The sequence below is a fragment of the Athene cunicularia genome (assembly GCF_003259725.1).
Source record: "Athene cunicularia isolate RWA chromosome 3 unlocalized genomic scaffold, athCun1 chr3_part1, whole genome shotgun sequence".
Classification (NCBI taxonomy): Eukaryota; Metazoa; Chordata; class Aves; order Strigiformes; family Strigidae; genus Athene; species Athene cunicularia.
Genome location: NW_020799097.1, coordinates 124,764,230 through 124,778,755, shown reverse-complemented (window position 1 = coordinate 124,778,755; position 14,526 = coordinate 124,764,230).

Below are 14,526 nucleotides of genomic sequence, written 5' to 3'. Positions count from 1 at the left end.
TCCCCTCAGCCAGCAGAGGCATAGTTTTGCACTATAGACAGCATCTTCTCCTGGATTTGGCCATGCTGTCTGAAAAAACTCTGCTGTCTCAAGCTTGTCCCAAACTGATTTGGGCCAGTCAACACAAACCAGTATCACCAGTGTGCAGCCACTCTGCTGGGAGAGCTGTCCCCTCCCACAGCTGGAAGGGAAACAGATCCACCACAATGTCTCCTGGCCTCAGACAGCATGGCATGGCAGGGGGACAGGACAGTCCCTGGCCCACACAGGCATAGGCACCCACCAGACACTAGAAAAGGCCAGATCAGACTCAGGTTCTTTATGCCTTTCTGCATAAAATCTTTATTCCTGTCAGCTAACCCATGAAACTGGGTTTAAGGTGACCTGCATGATGACAAATCCATAAGCCAAACACCCACCTGAAGTATGCTGAACACCACTCCTGGGCTGGGGAACACAGAAATCTCCCATCCTGAAGGGCTGAAGGTCCTGGGATGAGCTGGAGAGGTATCTCTTGATGCTACTGCACTTACCAACATCTTTCCTCAGCTGCTTCAGGCTGTAGAGCCCAAACTAGTGACAAGGCAAGTCGTAGTCTTCCATCCAGCCTATGCAGCACTGCAGGCAGCTGAGGACAGACAGCTACAAGGTGAAAGTGGTTCTTTTGGCAGCCACCACCACCTGCAGCAATAAGGTGCCTCCAAACCCCTTGACTGCAGTCCCTGGGGCCACCTGGAACTTCCCAGGGGAGATGTCTGGAGAGGCAAGGAGGGGTCGGCTGCCCTCCCACCAGGCACCACCAAGCAAACTGCATCATTCGGGCAAGCCGGAGTTATCCTAACAGTCTCCCATGAGGAAATCTGCCTGAATCTTGCTCCCAGAGGCAAACATATGCCCTTCCAGAGTTTTGACAAGCCCTGCAAGGCATCTTGCCTTGGTTTTCTCTGAGAAGCATCCAGGCTGTGGTACCACAGCCCTGCTACTCATGGGCTTCATCTGCTTATGGCTTCCCAGCTGTAGCCTTCCTCCCTCTCTGCATGGCGCCAGCAGGCATTGGAGGCTGCACTGCCCATGGATCCCCTGCCCTCTCTGCAGCTGGACCTGCCAGTTGACTCTCCTTTACCATCACCAGTCCCTGCACCCTGCCCACACACAGAAACACTGCTTGGTCCTGCCCAGCCTGGCTGGTGTCTGCCTCACCATCTCTGCAAGGATCTCAGCCCCACAAACAGGCAAACTTGGTTTCACATGCACTTTTTCTGATTATTTGCCATTCCCTGAGAACATCTCCCTCAGACTCAGAGGTGTCTTCATCTATCATGCAGGTGGTCTAAAAGTGTCACTAGAGAGTACCCAGCACAGCCCTGAGTTTGTAGTGACCTCCTTTGTGTTTGCTTGACCTAGGGCTCACCCAAGCAAGGCCAAGGTGGGACTCAGCATGGATTCAAACCTGTTTCTCCCTGCAGAGAGCTCCAAGGAAGCTAAGAGGGTGTTAGGAGCAGAAGGCAAGTTGGGAAGGAGGGGAAAAAGCAACCTACCTATCTTCTAAACCTGCCTACCTACCTAACCCTACTTACCTATCTTCTAAACCTGCAGCTATCCCAAATGCCCAGAGGAGATGTCTCCTTAGCTGTCAGCAGCAAACATGCTTAAGAGACAGAGAGCAGCCCCTCACATACCACTCATATCAAGCTGAATGGGAGACATGTCCCATTCTCCTCTGGTTATGACTCCTCCTCTAGGGAGGAAGGATGAAATAACATTGAATTTTAGCTGTTGTCAGAGCAGCTCAGAGCATGTTGTTAGGCACCAGCTGCAGGAACTAACTGCAGGTGCTTTCACAGGAGGGGTTGGGCACATTTATTGGGCTCTTCCAGTGCAGCTGAGTGCCAAATACTTTTGAAACAGGCATTATCCATTCTCAATTTTAAGGAGCTATTACACAGTTTCCCCAGGATTAAGGGTTTAAATCAAGGGGCTTTAGTACAGCCAGAGGAAGGGGAGTGGGCAGACTCCAGAGCCACACTTACCCTGCAAGGTGTGTTGGAGGGGCTCTCTGGGGTGATGATTCACAGCCTATTTGTGGAGGTGGTGGTCTCACAGGTACACGTAGGAACCTTCTCACACATCCTGCTCTGTCTTCCCTTATCAGGGTGATCAAAGCCTTCAAACGATTAAATGGCTGAGTAGTTTTCTTCTGCTCCTGGAAATGAAGCTCTGTAGCCAGCTGAAGCTTTCCTGTGCAAGCATTTGCTCAAACAGATGATGCGTGGAAACAAACTCTACAACTTAGAGTTATAAAGCAGGTATGTTTATTCCGGCCAGGGTGCAAGGGGGGTTCTCCACAAAGCTTGAACACCGTTCTGGCAAGTAGACAAAGATTTATTACACCAAAACATACATATTCATTAGGAAGGGTCAGGCTATTAGAAGTAGTTCGGGGAATAGGTGTGATTATTATAATTATTCAAGGGGAGAAGTAGGTGGTCCTCTTCACGGTGTCCACTCTTTCCAGGGCATGCGCTGTGAAGCAAAGTCCAGGTATCTTCTTCCTAAATTGGCAAGATCATCCTCCCTATATAGCATCTCTGAGTCCTTTTGTTCAAGTTTAAGTTTGCCTAAATGCTCATTCAGGGCTTTGAGTAGGTGCCCATTGAAGGCTTTGATTCTGCTATCGGTGAGTTGTCCTTTTAATTCATACTCCCGGGCTACCTGCTACTTTCTTATCATAGCCAATCCCCAAGCTATCTGGTAAACTACACTGAATCCACAGAACAAGTCTGGACAAGCAGGATTCTTAGACAACGTTCAGAAGTCATCCTATATTGCTATAAGTAAATAATTTGCAAGGAAAGTGGTCATTTCTCTGTATCACGGACTCGTCTCATCGGGGACTGTATAAACACAGCGCGATTTGCATCTCACTGTTGTGCAGGAACACAACGAGATGAGGCTGCTTTTAAAGATCGACGCCCATAGAAGCTGGGGTACCACTGAGAGTGCCAATTCACCTGCAAGCCCCAGGGCTGCCCTGCTGCAGAGATGACTCTGCCTGCAGCTAGTGTGCGGCCTCCAGCCTCATGCGAAGGACTCATATGCCTACCTACTGCCTGCTCAGCAGCGATTTTTGACCTGCCTCTCTATGAATGAGAACAACTCTGCTTCTGGGGAGTATGCACACGTGTGTTGAATGCCAGGATGGTGAAATGTGTTTCCATGCCAGCTATAAACTGCTTTTTCTCACCTGACCTGGGCATTGCTTAAGCACCTCTGGGGTTCAGGTCTCCTTGGTGGCACTTCCCGATGGCTCCTTAGGCCATCAAGGCCACCACAGAGAAAGAACTTTTCCACACCCCCAGAATCTAGCTCCCAAACCTCTTGTCCTAGAAAATGAGCAATTGCTCCGGCTGTCACTGTGATGTCCATCAACCATCTTGCAGAGATAATCACACCAGCCACTGAACCTGCACTGTCTCCCTCCAAGGCACAGATCTGTGTCTGCTTTGCTGGCACAAACAGCAAGGCACTTGGCTCAAGGAAGGAAGAATCCCTTGTGGTGCCTACATGATTGGTGACACCATGCTTCAGTACACACTACTAGTGCTTTTTCCACATAGTGCAGCATGCAAAAATCAGGTTACCAGAGAGAATTTGGGATGAGAGGAAGTATTTCACCATCACAGACGCATCAGTGTCAATTCAGAGTCTCACTTGGAAAAATGCTGTGTAGACACTTTATTATTTAATGTAATAAAATAATTTTAAGCTGATTGCCTAGTGTGCTGTGGGTATCTGCTAGGAAACACTCCTGTCAGCTTTGAGAAGAGGATATTTGTCCTTGCAGCTTAACTGATCTTTCCTATCACAAGCCAACTCCTTCTCTACAGGGCAAAGCATCACTGTGCGATAATGATTTGAGCAAAGTGGTGTAGCTTTACACCCAGGGGGATTATTTTGCATTGAGCCCTGGGCAGGCAGACCTGGCTCTTGGTTGCATGTGGGGTTGAGTATGGTTGCCCTGACATTTGAAGGGTGCTAATTACACAGTGGAGTTTATTTGCATCCTTTACAGCTACATGACTCTGGCTCCCTGGGCAAGATTTACAGGTCCTCACAAAGAGGCAGGTGGTTTATTCCCAGGGTTTCACATGGTTTCTCCCTATGCAAGTCCAGACTAGCTGTACAAAGGTGAGTTGTGCTTAGAAGAGGGATTCCACTGTGAATTCCCACAGCACCAGAGAAGCTGAATTACAGCTCTCATTGTGCTTTCCTGGAAGGCAACCCCCCTCCAACACAAGGCCCCACACACACCCTTGGATGAGGCTGCATCAGCCCATCACTCCATCAGGACTGTTTTGGACACAGTTTAGCCACATGGTTACAGACCACCCTGCCCAGATCAAGGGGAGTTCTGAACTAGCATGGGCTGTCCCGCCAAGGGCTCAGCTACCTCAGAGACACAGCAGTATCAGCAGGAGCCAGCATGGGACATTATGACAACAGCACCCACAGGAAACCCCAGGTCAGAAGGGGACCTGAGCTTCTCATACCAGCACTGTGGGTTTATTTACAAGAGGACACCTGGAGCAGCAGCACCCTCCAGGGCCAGGATGACTGCTATATCCTGCTCTGAACCAGGCCTGGATCTGCAGCACAATCCTTAACACACGGATGAAACTGGATCCAACTCCAGCATTGAATCAAAGGCTGGGGCAGAAGGACCAGACCTTTTCTGCCATCTGGGTTTCCAAATTCAGTCTGGCCTCTGGAATGTGCCTAATCTGGCTGGATTAACATGTAAATTAAATTAGATTTAATCTACTCTCAACAAAATCTAGAATACAATGTAGAAAAGTGGTGTTTAATCTTTCTTCAAGCCTCTTTGTATGCATCTGAGCAGGGGGCCCACAGCATAGCTATGGGCAATTGCAATGCAATGAGAAACCAAGTTTTAGCAGCACCCAGAGGATGGGGCTGAGATCAGTGTCCCATCATCTTGTCATCTGTGGATTTGTGCCCGTCTGAATCGGAGCTTCTCCTGCCCCAAAACCTCTCTGTCTAACAGAGAGCATGGGGAAGGCAGAGAAATGTGGGGAAAACAGAGGAAGGCGTGGTTATAGGGGCTCGTACTCGCTGACCCCAGCCCTGCTCCCGGGCTTGCTCTAGAGGCAGCAGGGCTTGTGTCGATGGGGTCTCCACGTTCATCTCAGTGACCCCAGGAATTGCAGAGGGCTGTGCTGCTCTGCTAGCTCCAGGGGAGTTTCAGCAGCTGCAGGTCCACCCTCACCAAGCTGAAAAATGCACTCCCATGGGCCAGGCAAGTGTGTTGAAATACAGGCAGCCACTCCAATGTCAAAAAAGCAAATCAGACGTGTTCTCTGGGCAAAACATAGTACCTGGTTGCTGCTGGGGACTGCTCATCGAGAACACAGCTGAGTCCTCCAGGAAGACTCTACAACAGATTCAGGTACTGTCCTGTACATTTGCTACGTGTCAGCTTGCTCTGTGCACCCAGTTAGCCATAAAAAGCACAGTATTGCACTGGCTTTGATTGCATTTAGATAGTTTGGCAAAAGAAGGCTCCAGTGACTCATCACAAGGAAAAACATAAAATTATTTGGAAATATTAATCAGGGGGATATTACCTATTTCGTGCACCTCAAGTAACGTTAACTTGTAAGAAAAAGAAATAGTGAGAGAAGGAGAGGGAGAAGGCAATTTTATTACTTTCCTGAATCTGCCTGCCCTGGATAAACGTAGCCTGGCTGTAGCAGAGGGCTGGAGCGTTAGCTGCCCAAACCAAAGGCAAATTCATTTGAGATCCGGGGATTAAGATACAATCATTTGATCTGAGATTAAACAGTGGATGAGCACCACAAAGGATAGCTTAAAACATTTGGAAAGGTGTTAAGGAAAATCAAGCTGGATTAAATAACAAAATAGCTGCATTAAGTTAGAATGCCTCCCTGGATCACAGGAAGCCAGGCACCAAAGAGCCTGCCGGCAGGGACAGACAAACACACTCTGTGCCACAGCTCTGCAGCATTTGGGGGCTGAGTTGTATGGGAAGAGTGCTTGCTGTCTGGGGCAGGTGAGTTGTGCAAGTGATCTGGTAGAGCTCGTGTCCCACCCCAGCCCCATCAGGCCCATTTGTAGCTCTCTGGGGATGGCACAAGGGCAGCTCAGGGTCCCCGCTGTCCCAGAGCAACCTCAGGGATGGAGCAGAAGGCACCCAGCTCATGACTCCTGCCAGCTTTGCAAGCAGCGTTCTGAGAGGAACCAGGGCTGCCACATGGCTGGATGAGAGACATTTGGCATGTGCATGAGACACTTAATATCCTCTCAGGCCCCTGGTGGTCCCACACCAGCACCAGCCTCTAGCTGCCAGGCTGATTATTGGCATGGCCCTGCTGCTGGTGCTACCCTGACCTCCATGCAGGGATATGCAGAGTAAAACTGAGGACCCCAGAGCATCTTTCCACCACTGCCATAGGGCCATACTGATGCCCTGCTCTGCTAGCACAGCATTCAGGGGGGCAAAACACAAGCGAGGGGTAACTCAAGCTTCCTCAGTGCCATCCAGTATTTCTATTTCCCACCCACACTCAGTTGAAAACAAGAACTTGCCCTGCCCCACACCACTTTGTTGCTTGTATTGATAAGTTATCAGAAGAGCGTGGCCACCTGCCAAAAACCTTCATTAGGAAGAAATTATCCAGCAAAAATAGGCTAGCTAGCTGTAAATGCATGCTCGAGGACAGCAATCCCAGGGCAGCGAGGCTCAGGCTCTGAGCTCACTGTGGCTGCTTCCCAGCCTTGCTTTGGGAGCTTTTGGGAGTTTTCCTTGCCAGTGTGGTTGGTTTACCTGGACTTGGTCTGTATTTTGTAGGATAAATCATCCAGCTCCCTCAAGCAACTTCTCATTTGCAGACAGCACCGATCATTGCTAGCCATTCCCAGAGGTTTCCCCATATCCTCCACAGACATCCCTTCATGGATAGGGCTCCACAGCTCAGCCCCAGCTTTTGCAGCTTTATGAAATACAGACTGCAGCCATGAGGCTGGGGGACAGAGCTGTGCCTGACGGATGCCAGGTCTCTGTCAGGTCTGAGCAAAGTGCAGCAGGAATTAATGGCTGTCAGCTCCTGCTGCACCTTGCCCAGACCCGATGGAGATGCAGCGTCCCTGCAACAGGCACAGGTCCCTGCTTGCACCCATCGAGCAACAGCATACTGCAGATAAACACCAGCCTTTTCTCACAGCAGCCAAAGCCACCTCCCCACTGCAAACTTCAGGCCACTGGCTTTACATATAGGTTGTGCCTATGCGAGGCTGGTGCCTCCGTCACCAGAAAGCACCTTGCAATAAGGAACCTCAAGGCTGGGAAGGGTCCAACCATGGGACTGCCTGAAAGCATGTAACTGCTTTTCCTTCTTCTTCTTGTCCAGGGGACAGTGTTCCTGCAAGCCTGTTTTCCAGGCAGCCGCAGCCACCTGGCAGTGACCCCAAGTGATTATTTAACAGCGGATTGTATATCAGAGTGGGGCTGATGTTACATTTATGTCCCTGACTTCAGCCCTGGGATATCTCCCACCCAGAAAACTTCCAGTCTAATCTTTCAGGCCTCAGGGAGGGGCAGGCAGCCTTGGGCATCTGACACCATCTTTCAGAGAGGAGTGATCAGTGGGCATGGACAGGCCTTGCTTAGCTCTCCTGGGCACTTGCTAGCTGGTTCAGACCCATATCATTCAGAAATCAGTCTAAACCAGGTTCTCTTGAATCCTCATTTGATCAGAGGCAACAAGGAGCTTGTTTCTGAGCTTGACTTCAGCCTGCCCCTGCTCTAAGCATTCCCTTTCAGCAGGTCTTGGTGGCTGTGAACAGCCCCTCCAGGATGAGCATGGATCTGCTGGGAAGCTGGAGAGGACCCAGCAGGGTCACCAGGCTGGTTTAGGTCAGAAGACATTGCCTACGGGGAGAGGTAGTGACAGCTGGCTTGGTTAGTTGGGAAGGAGAGGATGTTGGCGTGATTTAGCAGAAGCCTACAGTGACTTGGAGGGTAGATACAAGGAGGATTGAGCCAAAATCTTTCCAGTAGGTCAAGACAATATAACATGAAGCAAGAAGCAGAGATTGCAGCCTGGCCAGTTCAGGTAGAGCATTAGGAAAAACTACTTCCCCAGAAGGGTGGTGCAGCCCTGAGACAGCAGTTTCTAGAGAGGAGGGGTATCCATCATTAGAAGTTTTTCAGTTTTAGCTCTGCAGAGCCCCAACTGCTCTGACCCAGCTTTGGCAAGTCCTGCTCCAAGGGTTGGCTGGATTAGAGGCCTCCATGGGCCCCTTCCCACCAGCATTTTTATATATTTATGATAAGTTGTGTGTCAATTCTACACCAAAATGAGCTGAAATCAGCCTCCTGCCTTCAGCTATACATGCAAACTTACATCGAACACTGCTCATTGTACAACTTACAGAGATTGACTTGCTCATGGATGCAAGCAGGCCACAGAGGATTTTGCAGCAGCCTGAGCTCAGGAGAAGAGTTTACTAACAGCTACAGCAAAAGTAGATTCAAAGGGCAAGACTGAAAATCCAGTATTTAAAATCTGTGACTCCTTCCACAGCTGGGCTGGGGAGCCAGCTGCTGCAATGTAATTAATTAACCAAGGAACTAAATAGGTGCGATGTCCTCTGAGGAGCAGGGTGCTGTATTACTGGGACAGGCTTGTGTGTGCTAATGCTGGGGGATGACATGCGGTGAGGCACAGGGATGCTCCTGTAGTGCCCAGTGAGCAGCATGGAGAGATGCCGAGTCTGTGAGCTGCCACCACACCTGATGCCTCTCCACCCTGCAGCAGCAACCAGCTATCAGAGCTCACCCGAAACCATGTCTTACCAATTTCTTTGTCAGGGAAGAAAAGAATCAAAGGATGAATTAATGTATTTTTAATAATTACATAAATAATTAACTCCAAAGCTGCCTTATAAATAGGTGGCACAAACTGTCAGTGCTTTTGCTGAGAGGTGAGCTGGGTACTTAATGCAGAAAACATATTGGCTGTTTCAAAGGCAAACTGCGCTCCGCTTCAGTAAGTCAAATCTCGGCTGGAGGAAGCAGCTTGCTAGGAATATTTTGATTTTGCAAAGCTAGTCTGCTTCATTTACAAGCAATTGGGAACTGCTTTGGAGCTGGTCCTTGAATCTTAAAAGCCTTGTGTGCAGGCCTGGTGCTTTGCAGCACAAAGGAGGCTTGGCCCATATCCCAGTGTGCTGCTGCTGGTGGGTGGGCTTGGGGGCTGCCCAGCCTTCCTGGGGTGCAAGAGCTCTGTTCTAGCTGGACAGCAAGGTCTCTGGCTTGGATCAGCTTTTGAAAGAGCCAAGCTAAGTGAAGACACAGGTTGAAGGCAGTTAATGCTACAGGAACACACTGTGGCTGAAGCTGCCATGGCTATGCTTGGGGCCTGCACCCCCTCCAGTGAGATGCAAGAGATGCCTTTGTATGTTGCCTCTGTAGCAAACCAGAGCTGGCAGCAGCCCCCCAAGGGAGGCAGCTTGGGGTCATGCTGCAAGCACAGGAGTCTGGAGGTCAGATTGCAGCACACTCACCATACAGCAGGTTATTCAACAGCTCTGGGCAAAGGGTTTGCCCAAGGAGTGTGTCTGGGTGCAAGTGCTCCCTTATCACATATTCACATGGCTGCGTTTACCAGGCTGTTCTTCCAACTGTCTGTGAGAAGGAGTTTCTATGCTGCTGGAAGGGCAGGAGCTCACAGGTGCTTTTGCCATCTAATCACACTGCTCCAGCAACACTTCAACTCTTAAGTACAAGCTGCTGTATCACATAGCAAGGGGTGTTCACCGAGTCTCAAGTGTTGGAGTGTCCTTGATACTTCACAATTGCTAGTAGCCGTGGTTAATAATTGTGCTAGTAGCTACAGTTACTGCACATGTGGAGACAATTATAAGGCTTTGAAGCTTGGTCAAGTGAGACTTTGAAGCATGGTCAAGATGACCTTGATTAGTGATTAGAAATTCATCAAGGATGGACTTTGATCTCTGAACTCTAGAAAATAAGCAGAACATCATGGACCATAAAGAGAATGTCTGAGATTGTGTTGAGGATGATTTGACAAGCTGGCAAAGTGACTATTCATTTAATTAACTTGGCAATGAAACTAACTTTTGAGTGTACTGAAAGTGAACTACCTTCATTATAGTAGTAAAAAACACACCCACAGATCAAAAAGACCCCTGCCCAGATTAAGACCCTTCCCCTGAGCATGTGTAGAAGCATTATGCAAGCTGTATTGTAATTGTATGTTAACCACTAACTAATCAGGATCTAATAGGTGTGTTTGGAAAAGTACTAACCTCTGTTTTTTTTAGTATAAAAGAAGCATGAAAACCTGCTGTTGGTGTGCTTGATTTGTGGAAAAGTCCACCAAGCACCCAGGCCTGAATAAATATAATCTCTCTTCTGAGTGTCTTAAGATTGGTTTATTGCACACCAGCCATGAATCCGCTTTTCAGATAATATCCTGGCACAGAAAAGCGTGAGACCCCAGGCCCCATGTCTCACCCAGACCAGCAGGACAAATGTCACAGTGTTCTTTGCCTGACACAACTGCCTAGGGAGCAGGGATGCTGGCAGCTGCCCTGCAGTTTCAGCTTACTCCTGCCCCAGCAAGACAAGAGGGGCAGCTCAGCAAGCAGTCCCAGAGCACTCGGGCAGCTTGTGCAACAGACTGAGGGGCTTTCCAGGCTCAGAGGCAGAGGGATGTTAAAAATGCCAAACTGAGATTGGTTCTTTTTCCCCGAGGCTTACAAAATTCATGGCCAAGGTTAAATGCTGAAGAGACTGTGACCTCTTCAGCTGACCCTTGGAAAACACATGCCCTGGCCTGAAAGAAGGGAGCACAGACAAAAAGAAAACCAAAAAAGAGCAAATCCAGAAGGAAAGCAGAACAGGAGCAAGCCCCAGCTGAGACCAAGGTGGGAGGGCAAAGGAACAGCTTACCAACAGGCTTCACTGCCCTACACAGCTGCTGTACCATTCCTGTTCTGGAACCCTGGTTAAAGCCAACTTGTGTTACATGTAATGAGGATGGAAAACAGAAAGAAGGCAGAAATTTCCCCAGAATAACATAGTTTATTTGGTATCAAACCAACTGTTTTCTTTTGGGCATAAGCAGCCTGGCTCCAGGTTTGAAGCTGTCCCCATTCTTTGCCAGGAGTGAAGGCAACATTAGGGAATATAGAGAACAGCCAGAGCTCGACAGCACATGGCTGGCAGGACCAAGCCTTTGCCAGGCTTCTGCTCCGGCCCAAGGCAGTCTCCACCAGTGTAAATGCTTCTTCCTTATCCATGTCTTCCTTTTGCAGCCCATCATCATGATACAGGCCTCCTTCCTCCTTGAAAAAAGCCTCCAGAGAGCTCATCAGGCAGGCAGGGCTTGTTGCTCCTTGTGTGGGGGTGAGCTCCAGACAGAGCCCACAGGGCATGGTTTGGGAGTGGGACAATCCAACAGCCAGCACAGGAGCCAGACTCAACTCTGCCTCTGCCATTATTTCCTACATGCCCCACTGCAATAAGCAGGACAAGAAAGGCCTGGAGGAAAACCAGGAGGAAAGCAAATGGTATTCATTCCCACCCCCTCCAGGTAAACCTGCAGACTCCCCGCATCCCTTTTGTGAGCCCTTTGGCACAGATGTCTTGCCTCACGGGGGACCCTGATGTCTTCTGGGCTCTAGTTGTGCCACTGTGACAGCCAGTTTTCTCATGCCTCTCACCACACCTCTGCATTTATCTAACAAATATTCCTCAGAGGTCCTGGGCCATCGTAGGCACTGCTCACACCTTTGCTTGTTGGATCCTTTTCCATTCTCTCCCCCATGGAAGCAGTCACATTTGTCCTGCAAAATCTGTTCTTCCTAAACCAGGCTGCTGTTATCCATTGTTACTGAAGCATCAAGGGCATTTGCGCATGTTTGGAAGCACATCAGCTCCCTCAAGGAAAAGGAATGAAATATCCTCCCTTACCCGATAAATTGCTTACACAAGTGGAATCAAATCCAGGTGTCTGGGTTATCCAGTGGAGCTCTTTTGCAATGCTACTCTTAAGAGAGGGGTTGTAGAGATGTCTTAGCTCGCACCCGAGAGCTGGCAAGCAACAGCCATGCTTGCTGTCCTTGGCATGCTCTACACAGTGTCCCTCCTCACTCACAGATGTCTCAGCAAGTTATCCTGCATGAGCTGGAGTGGCTGTCCTAGTGAATAAGAGTTCAAACCACAGTTCTGCACGTGCAGGAGAGCATCCCCATGACCTGAAACAAGCCGACGAGCACAAACAAAAAGCAGTGTAAAACCTACTTAACACAGAGTTTGTGTAAGATTTCACTGTCAGCAATTCAGCAGCCAGCTTTGGGCTTCAGACTCCTGCTCCCAGGTGAAGTTCCAGGGAGAAAACAACATACACAGAGCAAAGGGATGTGAACTTCTTGCTGCCACCTGCTGTCCCCTGCCAGCAGGGCAGGCCCTGCTCAGCTCTCCATGACAGCACTGTCCCAGGGAGCCCCCAGCCTGGACTTGGTGGGGGAAGACAGCAGGACCCATTGCCCCCTCCCAGCCCTTGCCCCCTCTGTAGCACTACAGGGATCCAAAGCCTGGTTTGTCCACCCCAAGACACTAACAGAGAAACAAAAGTAGTGGCTGTTGTGTCCCAATTCTCCTGCTCACATGCTCCAAAAGTACAGTTGCTAAGAGTTGTCCCCAATTTTCTACCTGGCAGGAGGAAGCTTGCTGACTCCCAGCTGCCACAAGTCAGGGGCCGTTTGCTCCCACTGGGAACGCACAGGTGGTTTTGTGCGTCTGCCATCCACAGCCCAAGAGGGCTTGAGCACAAGCCCAGAGACAGCCCAGGGGGCCAATCCAGGCCACAACTGGTACAGGAAAAAGCCTCAAGGGCAAGTGGGAAAGGCCGAACAAGCCCCAGTGAACTGCAGCACCAGCCAAGGTGAGACAGGCACAAAGGTAGCAGGAGCCACAAGAGGCATTTTATTTGCAATTTCTCAAGCTACAGAGACTGAGGAAATGCAGCATGTGCACAGTTGGGGAGATATGAGTAGATAACCTGGATGGATTCACATGGCCACTACAAGAGCAGTGTGAGCAACACAGACAGCAACTTCATTACGAGGGTAAAACTGTCCTTCTGGTGCATGTCCGAGGGCATGGAGATGGGACTTGATCATACTTGCAGCTTTTTCTAGAAGAAAATTTAGCTTTTAACAAGAGTAGTGGGATATTCGGGGATACTCAAGAAACATAATTCAAATTTGGTGCTTCCAGAGGACTTGCCAGTGGGCATCACACCCCACTCACACATGCCTTTCCAGAGCTCAAGGGGCCAGTATTTGACTTCACCTCCTTCAGTCTGGAATTGTGTCCACAAACAGGCTTAATGCAATTTCACCAATCTTTATAGTAGTGATTCTATGTAATTTGGATTAACCTCACATGCTAACCCCTGTGCAGAAAAGGTCCCATTTTACACTGGTATAAATTGTAGGTAAACTAGCCTTGGTTGGGTGCAGTGGAGGATCCCACTGCAGCCAGGATAGACAAACACATCTGATCCATTTGCCAGGCCTCAGAGCACACTAGAGCTGGGAAGTAATTCAGAGAGAGTGTCCAGGTACACACCCAGATGGATGCTTACCAAGGACTGTCCCTTGCAGGGTGTCGAGTGCTTCAGAATGCAATGCTCTCCTTGCTCGAGTTCAGTGCCACATGAACATAGCAAGAAGAGAGTGCCAGCCACATGCCTTGTAGAAACTGACCCATTGCCCTGAGAAGTGGTGGCCCACCTTTGCTCCTGGTCAGGACAGGCCCACAATGGAGCTTCTTCCCTGTCTACTCTGCCCACCACCACAAGGAAGGAAAGAAGGTAAGAGCTGCAGACAAAGAGGAAATAATAGTTAATAAAATAAACAAAATCTATGCCTGTTACTTTGAGGTAGTAAGTTCCCTGCTTCAGCTGACAGAACAAATACATTGAAGAGTGGGTGCCAGGAAGCATTTCAGATCAGGTGTATGGTCCAGAGAGGCAAATTAGTTAAAACACTTCTGAAGCCTGACAAAGCAGAGCTGCAGGTGCTTGGTCCTGAACAGGACCCACTCAGGACCCTGCCCATTCCTCCATGGCAGCCTTTTGTATTTCAGATAACAGTGTAACCCAGAATTGCAGCAGCTGGGCTGTGCCTGGCAGAAAGGGAATTGGGGACTACACACCATCTAAAGCCATTTTTGCATCCTATTTAATAAATATTGTATCATTTATTTTTAGGCAGAACCACAGGCCCTGAAAGGAACCAGGACAGGGAGGAGAGGCAGAAGTCTGTTGTGAATGGTCTGTAGAGAAATAGTTGAGAAATGCCTTTAAGGCATCAGCTGCCCTATCCTTCATTGTCCCGAATTCATTACTCACCAGATTCCTGGCAGAAACCAGCATCCCAGCAGGCAAAACC